Below are 11,806 nucleotides of genomic sequence, written 5' to 3'. Positions count from 1 at the left end.
ACTTTCATTCAACACTACACTGGTGAGATTCATCAACGTTGTAGGTAACTGTAGTTCACTCCTGTCCCGTTGTGTGAATGTACCGGTTTACTTAGCCATTCAGCTGCTGATATAGTGCTCTTGTGAACATTCCAGTGCATATCTTTTAGTATATACATTTCAGTTGGATATACACATAGGAGTGAAATTGCTGTCTTATTGAATATGCATATCTTCAGATTTATACATTAATACTTTAAAATATTAATAATATGAACTTTAAAAGAACCTAAATTTTCTTGAATTTGGGGTGAAATTAACACAATTCAATACCTTGATTTCTGCATGAGGACCTAGTTCATTTAAGAAAAACAATACAAGGGAATGCAAGCTGTTACCAACTAGCTGTGTGGTCTTGAGCAACAATACTCTGGCCTCAATTTCTTCACATAAATTAAGAAAATTAAATAAGATAATCTCAAATTCACTTCTACATTCCAGCTCTAAAGTTCAAAAAGAACTCACTTGGGGTATAATTGTCAGAGTTGTGACTAAAAGTCATGCTTCCAAACTCATTTCCAGTAGTTTTAACTTCAGATCAGTGAGATTAATTATTGATATAACTATTTATTACCAACATTAAAAGTTAATATTAGCGAATATTTATTGAATGCTCTTTCCAAGTGTTTTTCATGCACTGTCTCATCAAATCCTGACAACTCATAATGAATTATTATACCCATTCCATTTACAAACAAGGAAACTGAGGACCCAAATGGCTAAATGCCCCATCCAAGGTCACAAAACTGCAGAGTGATTGAGTTAGGTTCTTTTGTCTATGGGAAGTCATCTTTAAATGTTAACAGCATCCAATATCAAATTCTTTTGCTTGCTACAACTTAACAACTGTTTCTAGCCACTTGTTCCAATGGAAACTTCCAATATGTGACTTGTGACATACACAGTCTGAAATAAGCCACACTACAGCAACATTTTTTTTTGTGGGCTTCTCCCAACCTGGGTTTAACATTCTGAGAGTTGGATTCTTCACTGACATCTCCCAAGATCATCTGGTGCTGATTTCTATCTTCAGCAACACTTGGACGGGTTTCTTAACTCATGAATTTATGAAGGCAATAAAACTGATGAATCACAAATATCTGAACCCATATAGGAAATGATGCTAAAGGAGATAATAAAATTATATATCATTATCTACCACAAACTATAAATATTATGCATCAAGGATATGATAGTAATGTCTAACTTCAGCTTGATAACAAGCTGGTGGAAACCTGTAGTCATGTCATAAGTAAAAGATCTCTGCTATGACAATTCAGATTTCTGCTTCAATACTCTTTGATCCTTCTTTTTCTATATTCCATGAAGGTTTTAATCAGCTCTAAATTTCCATTTTATTATGTACTAGATTCCTGGTTTCTCAAATTCTCAGGTCCTGTCTGAAATCATTCTATTTGATGGCCTTTAATGAGGAGGAGGGGTGGTTCATCAGTTGATTTTTAAGGAGGCTTTGCTTTCAGCCAAAATACTTGACAGCAGTATGTTTATCAGGTATCTTGTTATATGGAAATTGTCCCTTTATTTCTACACATAGGTCTTATGGTTCACATTCCATTTCTTCTCTAACTGATCTAAACAGATCTGTAACTGGTCTTCCAACCAAAGTCCACCATGATCTACATTTACATTTAGTCCTACCCCAATGTTGAGGCTGGGGGGTGTAGGTAAGGAATGGACCTTACCCTGTATAGTTTGGGGTAGGAACACTGTCCATTCTTCCTAAACTTTTCAAGTATCTTTTGGAAAAGCATATTGCATACATACACATACACCCACATATCACTTTAATTACTGCATAATGTCTCACCAAAGTCCATTCTGACAAAATACAAGCTTGATTTTGCCATTATAAATATTTAGGATAGTAGTTCTACCTGGCCATTTTGCCATAATACATGTAGACTTACATAACCTGAAAAGTGGCTCTAGTTCTCCATCTGAAGACATAGGAGGGTAGCACCTCAGCAAAAGCTGCATTCATGAAGGTTATCTTCCCTAGACCCTTGTTCTTTGGTAATGTCCACTGCCTTAGTCCCTGGTCCACATGTGACCCCTATCAAAGTTCAGTAACTGCAGCTATTTCCAAACCTTTCCTGATACCTGTGGTTTAGCCATTAGTAGACATCACTGCCCTTACCTTGGTCACTAAAGATTTTGTGCAATTATTTAATAAGCATGGGCTGACCAATAAACAAGTGACTAGTAGTAACTTTGATTAGCAGCTTTATATTTCTGCAGAACCTCAAAACAGATCCAAAGAAATGGTGGTCATTATGGGTTCAGGGACTTTAAGTCCATAGGTCAGCCCCACCAGAGACAATCAGTTCCAGGTTCCCTTCCTTGGCAGCATTCTGGAAGGCCTATATGGACCAACAACACCTGTGTAATAAAGTAAAGAAGAGAAAGGGGGTTCAGCAAGACCGTGACAATTGACGTGATTTGGAGGGAAGGAAAGGTCAAATAACAAAGATCATGATCAAATCTCTTACCAGCTAGGTATAAATTAAGAGACAAGAGCAGAGTGATGAATAAAGAGCCCCTTTCCCACACTTTTGATCCCAGGCTGTCTACTACCACGCTATAAGCTCTTATAAACTAAGAGCCAGAACTAGAGGCAGATGGGAGCAGAGACACATTAATCATGGGCAATCACAATGGAAACCACAGACTCCTTCTGCTGAAGTCCCCTATTACCCGGCTTCTGACCCATTCCACAACATAATTTGAGAAAGCAGTATAGACCAGGTATTTCATTGGAAGAAAGGAACAATTAAAAATAAAACATGGATAGTCAGTGAAATTGAGGACATTTTCAAGTTCTTCAAACATTACAAAAATGGTCAAACCAATGCAGGGGGAACTGGAGAATGTTTACATAAAATGAAATGATACCTCACAATTATAGCTACAGTTTGACCAAATGGACTACGGGGTCTGTGCATAACCATTCTTTTTGTCCTGGACATAAGGCTCTTTCCCCATGATAAAGATGCTATAATAGAAAAATTACATGAGAAGAAAGTTAAAAAAATTAAAAAGAGGTCTGGAAGATGTATGAGAGGAGTTAATTACATAGGATAAAATGAAGTCAGCAAGCAACAGATTTTGAAATTTGAAAGTTAACATAAGCCTGTATTATGGAAAGTCTTCTGGGTACCACTGATCTGTTACTTCTCCCATAGTCTCTGTTGAAGTCTAAGTGGATGGTAAATAATATAGTTACACAACCACATTTTTTCCTTTTTTTTCTCCCTTGTTAAGAACACTACTGGAAACTAACCATAGACTGAAGAGAGGGAAGGGTTTTCTCCAGAAGCCTTGTATAACTTTATCTGAGATTGCAGTAAAATAGTCAGCTGTGGCTTAGTTTGATCTACTTATCCATACTATCACCTGAAGGTTGAGCCTGCCCAGAGAGTAGAACAGATTTCATTTTCTGTGTGCTTGCAATAAATCTTGGATTTCATGAGCAGTAAATATTTGCAATAAATCTCATTTTATTTAAATTACATTGATCAGGTTGCTTTCTTTTTTTTTTTTTAATACAGCAAATCTCTGGCAAAGATGGGATTTTAGCAAAACACAACTTCCCCCTTTGGGAAGAAACACAATGTATCATTTGGATTTCAATCAGAAAACATAAACCATTTAAGGTATTTCAAACAGATAGAATTTAATATAGGGAACTGATTGAACCAGTGATGAAAAAAAATAAGGAGCTGAACTGGAGATGGTGAGACATCCCAGAGATCAGCAACAAGAACAAGATGGCACTTCCCTAGGACTGGAGAAACACAGAGAAGAGGTGGTGTTCCCAAATCCACAAGCAGAGGTCACTGGGTACAAAATGGGGTGATAGTGGGCCTTCCCAAGGGAGCCATAAAGAGAGACATTTTCCAGCAGAATCTGGAACCACACAGGAGGCACAGGAATGCTGCCAGAGATGCTACCAAAAGCAAAGAAGAGAGAAGTCTTTTCTCCCTCTTTGGGTCTCCTTTATGCCAGTGTAGTCCATTGGTCAAACCTACAAAGATACTAGAAGGCTAGAGCCCTGAAAAATATAGTTTCTTGTAGTACAGAACAGGGCAGATAAATACAGAATATGGATCCAAAAGTAAGCAAGCCAAGATCTGCCCCAAGTGGGCTCCAAGAAACACTCTGTACCACATAATAAACACCCTGCAACAATTCCGGGTGGTCTGGGGGCATAATAACGGAACTTTAGTTTGTGTTATTCTCCTTATATTTTTCTTTTTACCCATTTCATTCTGATCCTCAGTATCCTCCCTTGGGGATTTCTGTAAGATCGTAAGTTACTTGAAATAATAAAACCAGCTGCATATATTATATTAAAGATACTAGAGGAAGAAGGAAAAGAGGGATGTACCTATATGAGCAACAGGCAGCAAAAGGGGAATAATTCTAAACACTATATAGAGAATAGAATACAGATATCTTAGGGAATCACTCACATGTTACTCAGTGTTGACATCCCAAGGAGAAAGCATGCCCTTAGGGAAAGTGGGTATGTGGCATCCCAATGAAGCCTAAAACCTAAGCACAAGATATCCCTGCCTTGGCAAAGGGTCCCATGCCGTAGACAGGGTCCGGATACAGCAAAGCTTTCAGACAAAAAGGGAAGTGCAAGCTGAAGTACCATGTGTATCAAAATGAGCCAACAATGGGGCGCCTGGGTGGCTCAGTCGGTTAAGTATCCAACTTCAGCTCAGGTCACGATCTCGCGGTCCGTGAGTTCGAGCCCCGCATCGGGCTCTGGGCTGATGGCTCAGAGCCTGGAACCTGCTTCCGATTCTGTGTCTCCCTCTCTCTCTGCCCCTCCCCCGTTCATGCTCTGTCTCTCTCTCTGTCTCAAAAATAAACGTTAAAAAAAATTTTTTTTTAAATAAAAAAAAAAGGAGCCAACAAGCTTCAACTAATTCCCCATCCCAGCCTTCCCTACTCACTTATCTCAGTACCAGCAGGAAACAAATGGCACACTCAGAAAAGTTTAACTGAAAGAACTTAACAAGAGGACTGTTACTTAAATGCGAAGAGGATTAATGAAATCAACAAGGATGGCAGGGCATCTTGGAGAATGCCATTACATTCAAGGCCTGAAGGGAAAAAGGAAGAAAATAGTGTTATCACAGCCCCATACAAGCTGAAACCACAGAGAAAAAGCTTTCCACCAAGTAGTTCTGATGCCTAGGGAAGCACACTCACTGTTCCAACAATGGTGAGAGACAAGAAAAAAGCAAAAGAAATAGATATACTAACTTTTTCTTTCCTTTTCAACTCTAGCTGGTACCTCTCTGGCTCAACCCATCTAGAAGTCAAAGAGCACAACACATAAGCCCAGCTATGACAATCTGCCCCTGTGCTCCAGGGCACAAAATGGACAGAGAAGGAGAGAAGGGCTAAAACTAGGAGAGTCTAAATAAAGAACAACCCAGAGAAAATTAGAATAATAATTCAAAAAGATACACACAACCCCTATATTTAGTGCAGCATTATTTACAATAGCCAACATATGGAAACAACCCATATATATATATATAAAATATATATATTATTATATATATATAAATATATAAATATATATATAAATATATAAAATATATATATTATATATATATAATATATATATATTATATATATATAATATATATCTATATATAATATAGATATAGATAGTGGAATATTACTCAGCCATAAAGAAGAATGCAATCTTGCAATCTTGCCATCTGCAACAACATGAATAGATCTAGAGGGTATTATGCTAAGTTAAATAAGTCAGTCAGAGAAAGACAAATACCATATGATTTCACTCACATGTGGAATTTAAGAGACAAAACAAATGGACAAAGGAAAAAAGAGACAAACCAAAAAGACTCTTAACTATAGAGACAAACTGATGGTTACCTAGGGGAAGTGAGTGGGGGATGGGTGAAATAGGTGAAGAGTATTAACAGTACACTTATGATGAGCAGTGAGTAATGTATAGAACCCTTGATTCATTATATTGTATACCTGAAACTAATATAACACTGTACACTAATTACACCTGATTTTTTATTTTTTTAAAGTGGAGGGAGGATAAAGAAAGAAAGAATAACCAACACTCAGCAGCTCCAGATTTTGTGGAGTCTGAGGTTTCTACAATTTGAGGGGCTTACCTAAAAAAATAACTACAAATATAGGGGCTTCTGTGTGTTTCAGTCACTTAAGCATCCGACTTCAGCTCAGATCACGATCTCGTGGTCTGTGAGTTCGAGCCCCACGTAGGGCTCTGTGCTGATAGCTCAGAGCCTGGAGCCTGCTTCTGATTCTGTGTCTCCCTCTCTCTCTGCCCCTCCCCCCACTCATACTCTCTCTCTCTCTCTCTCTCTCTCTCAAAACAAATAAACATAAGAATTTTTAAAAATTAAAAAAAATGACAATATATAACTACAATACAAAATTTGGTATGGAAGTACATATTTGTTTCTATTGAGAAGAAAAATCACACAAAAACACAAAGTTTAGGGGCACCTGGGTGTCTCAGTTGGTTAAGCGTCTAACTCTTGATCTCAGCTCAGGTTTTGATCCCAGGGTCCTGAGTTTAAGCCCTTCATTGGGCTCCACGCTGGGTGTGAAGCAAACTTAAAGAATAATAATAAATATGGAGCACCTGGGCGGTTCAGTCAGTTAAGCAACTAACTCTTGGTTTTAGCTCAGGTTCATGAGTTCGAGCCTCGCATCAGGCTCTGTGCTGCCAGTGTGAAGCCTTCTTGAGATTCTCTCCTCCCCTTCTATCTCTCTGCCCCTCCCACGTTCTCTCTCTGTCTCTGTCTCTCTCTCAATAAACAAACAAACAAACTTAAAATTTTTAAATTTTTAAATAATAAATAAGAATTTTTAAAAAACCCAAAGCTTAAAATTTTTTTAGTGTTTATTTTTGAGAGAGAAACAGAGTGCAAGCAGGGGAGGGGCAGAGAGAGAGGGAGACACAGAATCTGAAGCAGGCTCCAGGCTCTGAGATGTTGGTGCAAAGCCTGACACGGGGTTCGAACCCACAAACCGCAAGATCATGACCTAAGCCAAAGTCGGGCACTTAACCGACTAAGCCACCCAGGCGCCCCCGCCAAAAATAAACCCCAAATTTTAATACCTAACAAATACTCAACTGTCAGAATCTGAAAAAAAGCATATTCTTATTAATTAATAACTGCCCTAAGATATTTTTGTAATATTTACCTTCTCTGTAGTATTGCTGCAATTTTTTTTATCATCTCTTTATGTAAGAACACTTTTTTTTTTTAATATGAAGTTTATTGTCAAATTGTTTTCCATACAACACCCAGTGCTCATCCCAACAGGTGCCCTCCTCAATGCCCATCACCCACCCTCCTGTCCCTCCCACCCCCCATCAACCTTCAGTTTATTCTGTTTTTAAGAGTCTCTTACAGTTTGGCTCTCTCCCTAACTTTTTTTTTCCTTCCGCTCTCCCATGGTCTTCTGTTAAGTTTCTCAGGATCCACATAAGAGTGAAAACATATGGTATCTGTCTTTCTCTGTATGACTTCTTTCACTTAGCATAACACTCTCCAGTTTCATCCACGTTGCTATAAAAGGCCATTTCATTCTTTCTCATTGCCACATAGTATTCCATTGTGTATATAAACCACAATTTCTTTATCCATCCATCAGTTGATGGACATTTAGGCTCTTTCCATCATTTGGCTATTGTTGAAAGTGCTGCTATAAACATTGGGGTACAAGTGTCCCTATGCATCAGCACTCCTGTATCCCTTGGGTAAATTCTTAGCAGTGCTATTGCTGGGTCATAGGGTAGATCTATTTTTAATTTTTTGAGGAACCTCCACACTGTTTTCCAGAGTGGTTGCATCAGTTTACATTCCCACCAACAGTGCAAGAGGGTTCCCGTTTCTCCACATCCTCTCCAGCATCTATAGTCTCCTCATTTGTTTATTTTAGCCACTCCGATTGGTGTTAAGGTGATATCTGAGTGTGGTTTGGATTTGTATTTCCCTGATGAGGAGTGACATTGAGCATCTTTTCATGTGCCTGTTGGCCATCTGGATGTCTTCTTTAGAGAAGTGTCTATTCATGTTTTTTGCCCATTTCTTCACTGGATTATTTGTTTTTTGGGTGTGGAGTTTGGTGAGTTCTTTATAGATTTTGGATACTAGCCCTTCGTCTGATATGTCATTTGCAAATATCTTTTCTCATTCTGTTGGTTGCCTTTTAGTTTTGTTGATTGTTTCCTTTGCAGTGCAGAAGGTTTTTATCTTGATGAGGTCCCAATAGTTCATTTTTGCTTTTAATTCCCTTGCCTTTGGAGATGTGTCAGGTAAGAAATTGCTGCAGCTGAGGTCAGAGAGGTTTTTTCCTGCTTTCTCCTCTAGGGTTTTGATGGTTTCCTATCTCACATTCAGGTCCTTTATCCATTTTGAGTTTATTTTTTGTGAATGGTGTAAGAAAGTGGTCTAGTTTCATTCTTCTGCATGTTGCTGTCCAGTTCTCCCAGCACCATTTGTTAAAGAGACTGTCTTTTTTCCGTTGGATATTCTTTCCTACACTTTCTAATATCCATTTTTACAATGAGAATAGAATGAAAATTTAATATTTTCTGGAATCAAAACAATTTTATTATTGATAACTGGGATGCATAAAATATGCAGCATTACAAAAATATGCTTTTGTTGTGTATAGTTCTGTTGTAAATTTGTGCCCTACAAACAGGAATTTTGATAAGTTCTATTTTGCATGATTACCATAAATTTTTAAAAATATATGCTGCTTTTTAATTTGCATATATTATCATTTGTATACATTATCAAATATATTCCCGGACAGCACAGCACTTCCATTGAAAATAGATTTTGATGAGAACCAAATTCTCCACTAACAATTAAACGCATCTGATGACTGAATGAATTTTCCAGAGATCAGCTTCCAGTTCCATGCATTGCATGCCTAGCTTTTACTCTACTATCCATATTTCTGTTTCCAGGAACCATAGAGGGCATTCATACACTGATGGCCAGCAGTGGCTTAACTACACAATAGTGATTGAAAAATCACATAGATATAACTCACTAAACCCAACTAAATATCATGAACTCAATTTTCCCTAAGCTGAATCTTATAAAATTCTGAAGCATGGTTAAAGGAAATACAGAACAATGAGGTTTGTAGACTTCCATTTCAACCAAGTTAAAATATACTCATGGTATAATTTTAAAAAATTATTACCTAACTCTTCTAGAAGCAATAACTAGAAAGTCTAGTTAGCAATAACTCACTCAGTGACAAGGAGTGCCCCTAGTGTCCAGATTGTGGTTTCTAAATACCATTTCTAAATAATAATAATAATAATAATAATAATAATAAAAATTAACGCTGAAATCCTCAGCAAGATGGCTGACTCCAGGTCTGGTGCAACAAATCAATATAAGCCTACAACATCCTGTCATACGAGAAAGCAAAGAAGCTATCCACATTCACTGAGGTCATGTCAAGAGATAATAGGAGCCAAGTGAAAGGGACTCTCACTGGCCAAAGATGAGATAGTTTGTGCATCAAAAAGTATAATAACTATAACGAATTAAATCAGATATGTTTTTTAAGAATCTATGAGGTCATACTGGTTTCCACAGTGGATGTAACAATTTACATTCCCACCAACAGAGTGCCAGGGTTCCTTTTTCTCCACATCCTACCCAAAACTTGTTATTTCTTGCCTTGTGCATTGAAACTAATGAACACAATGTGTCAAGTACACTCAAATAAAAAAAAATACAAACATACAATACATGTCACGCCAAGTTAAAAAAAATCTATGAGGTTATAATGATATATTTTTTAAAAATCAGTGGTTCCATTTGAAGGTTTATTAGGGCATGAACCTCTCATTCTAAGATTTTCTAAAGGGGGATAAATTATCCCACCGTTCGTGTACTAACTAGATTCTAGTGTAATCAAATATTGATGAAAAGTAATTCTTCTCTATAGAAGAATTCCACTTAGTAATTACAAAAGGAATGATTAAATTAAAATATCTATCTTTTGTAGCCCCTAATGAAATAATAGCTATAGACAATGGTCATCCAGGGTTGCTAAAACCATCTGGGAAATGATGCATGGGTCAGGCTGAAAATATCTGAAACCTCCAGTCAATCTTAACATGACAAAAAATCAAATAAGATAAAATAAAATACAATGAAAAGAAAGTGTGTCAAGCATCAGATGCCTCTGATGTGATATAATAGTGAGTCCACAGCAACACTTATGAAATGTTCTACCAAAACATTGAATTTGAATATGATCAAGGATCTTAGCTACATGTAACTACCAGTTTACAGGAAATACACAAAGGAAATACACAGACAAACATGTCAAATGACACCACAGGGATGAAATCAGCTAATCCCAGAGTGTAGGATATGCTATAAGACACAAGATCCAGTTTCTTCAACAAATAAATGCATTAAAAAAGAGAAAGGGGGAGGAGAAAATTTATAGATTTAAAGAATTTTAGGAAACACCAAATGCAATACATGGACTTTATTTGAATTCTCATTCAAACAAGTCAGTTTAAAAAATGTTATGGAAAAATAAGGTAAACTTGGTGAATACTGAAAATGTATTTAATGATATTAAAGAAATAGTGTTTCATGTAGTGGTGGCATCCGCAGCAGCAGCAGAAAGAGTTTGGTTGGGGCCACGTCTCACACCATTTTGCCAGTACAGCCTAGCAAGAGGCCAGAAGGCAGAACTTACCTTTGAATCTGTGAATGAAGGCATTGAATGCATTTGTAAAATTATGAAGAGCATCCGAAGAGAATGAATCCCAACAGCCCCTCTATCACATATGATATCAGTCAGTTGATTTTATCGATGATCTGGCAGACCTCAGCTGCCTTGTTTGCAGAGCTAATACCCAGGCATGCCAACCTCATAACAAGGACTGGATTAAAGAGAAAATCTACATGCTCCCTTGTCGGCAGGTCCAACATGCCAGGAAATAGTTGAGTAGGAGGCATTGGGGGTTGGGGGTGGGCTTGGAACACAGGTATGTCCAGTGTGCTGCAGGGGAAGTTTTGTGTTCTAGGAAACCTGTTTCCATTGTGTACACTCTAGCCAGAATTGAATGTATTCGATGAAATGGGAGGACCTTGGTCAATCTGAAATCCCCATGGCCCCTTGCCCCCAACTTTTATTTAACATAAACCTTTTAATAATATAGACAGAAGTTGATTTTTGTCAGTGAATACTGGTTCCAGTCCTTCAAACTATTCATATCTGCTTTATAACATTCACCATACTAACACTTGATCAAGTTGGGGTGGGAGTAGTGACAGTTTCATTGTATCTTCAAGATCAGGTCTTAGTGAAAAACAAATGTTCTTTAAGGTTTTGTTTTTTTTTTTTAAGAAGAAATCATGTTAAGTAGTTTTTTGAGGTGGGGGGGGTAAGCTGTAATAGTGATTTAAAAAAATAGTGTCTCATCTCTTAGAGATACATACTGAAATATTTACGAGTGAAGTAATATTGTGTGTACTATTTACTCCAAGTTATCCAACAGATAGGGGTAAGGCATAGGAGAGACGGTGTGGATAAAATAGGGCCCACCATGTGCTGATAATAGATGAATCAGGGCAACAGGCATATGGAGATTTATCCTACTATTTTTTCTAATTTTATGTATGCTCAAAACTTCCATAACAATTTTATTTTTCAA

At 37.4% G+C, this 11,806-nt stretch overlaps 1 pseudogene; it reads left to right on the top strand.

Annotated features, from left to right (window-relative positions):
* Positions 1–3,790: 3,790 nt before the first annotated feature.
* Positions 3,791–11,093, top strand: LOC131492417 (enhancer of rudimentary homolog; annotated as a pseudogene).
* Positions 11,094–11,806: the final 713 nt, after the last annotated feature.

Source organism: Neofelis nebulosa, chromosome 13 (assembly GCF_028018385.1).
Source record: "Neofelis nebulosa isolate mNeoNeb1 chromosome 13, mNeoNeb1.pri, whole genome shotgun sequence".
Taxonomy (NCBI): Eukaryota; Metazoa; Chordata; class Mammalia; order Carnivora; family Felidae; genus Neofelis; species Neofelis nebulosa.
The sequence above is the reverse complement of the archived record's forward strand: the minus strand, read 5'-3'. Positions and strand labels throughout refer to the sequence as shown.